Raw genomic sequence first — 2,744 nt, forward strand, 5'->3', positions numbered from 1 at the left:
TATAGAAGGAGATGATTTCAGTGGACACTGTGGAGGAGAGAAATTTACACTTCTGAAGGCTATGAGCCGAGTCCTGAGAGACAAATGTTAAATTATTGTATAGATCCCAATCGGAAAAATAAATAATTTGTTGTACCACTAAAAATCCATATGTGTTTCTATTTTCCAATAATGCCTTGTTCCTCGTTAGTGTTCATGTATATAATACTTAAATACGTCTAAGGGGGGAGGGGGAAGATGTTATCGATTTTTCTGTGCAATAATATAAACTTAAAAAACGCATATACATAAAAATTATAAATTATCTTAATTAAATAAACGCAAAGCCGTATTGAAATAAGTTTTTAAAAAAATCGTTAATAATAAAGATTATTAGTTATTATTAAGTGGTATGGACCTTTAGATCTAAGAAATATTTTTCTGATTTTCTAATTAAGTCTTTTATTCTTTATCTGTTAGGTTACTCATGTCATTGTGAATTTTTAAAAATATTTACTTATTCTTAAGTGATTTTACTTAATAATTTATTAGTATCCAGTTTTTAACATGAATAAAGTAAAGCGAAACAGATAAGGTGTGTAGATAAATCTTGATTTGTAAATATGCTCTTCTGGAAATGAAAAAATAGTGATTGTACGCAAATCAGATGTAATATGATTTGAAAAAGTCACAGAAATTGCAATAATATAAATGTTGAATTGGGTCATTTTGAACTGAGATACGAAAGTTGGACTCATGTAATTAGTTCAGAAAATGGAACGAATATTTAATTAATTACATAGCCACTGATTTTGAGGTAAGCATAGATTTTAGTGTGGACATTGACAAGATTCCAACTGAAATATAACGTGTATGACAATCTGATATTTAGAAATAAGTGAGAATTTGATTTCTTGGATAAAAATCTAGAAATTAAAAAGATTAAAAAAACGGTAAAGTAGGTGTTTCTTGCGCAAAATAAATCAAATTTGGCTATGAAAAATAAGTATAGGTTAAAAATTATTAACATTTGCTTGAAATACAATAATATTGATGAAAAGGGAAATAACATTAAAACAGGAGACCATTTTTTCCAGGAGTTTTTTTATTATACTATGAAAGCAGTTGAAAGTTAAGTCATTCTTAAGTATTTAATTGAAAGTGACCTAGGGTGAGCGGTGAACAAATAGTATTTTCGATGAATGCATCTATAGCCATAATTATTTCCGTTTCACACAAGCCGTGATTTACTGCACCCGTTATTTGTTTTTCTATTTCTTAATTTTCAATCTTGAATCAAACTATTGGTTCTCGTTTTCGAAGGTAATCTTGAAAGCCGTTTTCTCGCTGCATTCAACCCCTAATAATTTTATTAAAAAGTTTTTATTTAAAGCAGATTTTGAATTAAATAGTTAATTATATTATTGCAAACCTCACTTCTGAAATGAACATACTATAAACTATCAAACTCTATAAACAAACGTACCGTACTGATGACGCACATTACGAGGAAATTCACTTTTTTCGTTTAGCTTGACGCTCCAAACTTTTGTTTTCTCTATTTCTTTATTAATAATTTTTCTACTCAAAGTATGAAAGAACTGACATTTTATACGTAAAAATTTTTTACGCTTTAGTGACTAATCAGGAAAACTTCATATTATTTTAAATTAATGTTTGGGGACTCATAAAATACAAATAATTTGTTTATCATTCAATTTATTTGTTGCAAACAAATTTCATAGACAAATTAACAGATAGTCTGCTTATCCGTAAAATTTTTTGTTACTAAAAGTGCTTTACATTAATGTAGGAATGACATTTAATAACAAAAATAATTTAAAAGTTTATAATAACTATTGTTATAAACAATTCTTGTGGTAAAATATTAGAATTTGAGATTTTTCAGATTATTATTTCCTTCAAGCGCCAGAAAGACTTCAGGTTTATTATTTTTGCTTTTTATTAATGCAATTCAATTTCCTCTCTGGATCGTAGGAAAACTACTTAATACATACACATATACGGTCGAGGCAGGGGGCTGGTCCGGACACTTGACTCTGGGATACCTTGTATTATAGATTAGCCTTGGTGAAGGATTGAATAAATTTCAAATATTTTTTGATAATAATTTTGAATGTTTTTAAATTTTACTTTAAATCTTGAACGTTTGAAAGGCGAAAAACGGACGTTTACTCTTGATATTTATTTATTTTTAGTTAGCTTATTTACTAGGGACGGGAAGATAGGTGAGGAATTAGATAGACGAATAAATGAAGGTAAGAAGGTTATTGGTAGAGCAGGTCCCCTTATCAGAAGTAAAAATATATCAAATAAAGCTAAAATGGCAATGCATAATTCTATATTTGTACCGAATGTACTAAACGGTAGCGAGACATGGACTTATCAAGAAAAGGATAAGAGTAAAATTAACGCAATTGACATGAGATTCATGCGCATAATATGCGGGTAAACCCTGATGGACAAAGTAAGTAACGAGATCATTCTAAAAGAATGTGGTGCAGAAGAGACGCTAGTAGATACATGGGAAAGAAATCGGTTAAGATGGTTCGGACATGTTGAGAGAATGCCAAATGAACGACTAACGAAACAAGTGTATCAAGGTAAAGTAAATGGTAGCGTGCCCAGAGGTAGACCACGGGAAGAATGGTTAGAATGTGTGAATGAGACCCTACTTAGAAGAGACATAAGAAGTCACAGAAAGACGAGAGCCTGCATGAAAAAATGCATGGACATAAAAGAAG

The sequence above is a fragment of the Belonocnema kinseyi genome, chromosome 4, assembly GCF_010883055.1.
Source record: "Belonocnema kinseyi isolate 2016_QV_RU_SX_M_011 chromosome 4, B_treatae_v1, whole genome shotgun sequence".
Taxonomy (NCBI): Eukaryota; Metazoa; Arthropoda; class Insecta; order Hymenoptera; family Cynipidae; genus Belonocnema; species Belonocnema kinseyi.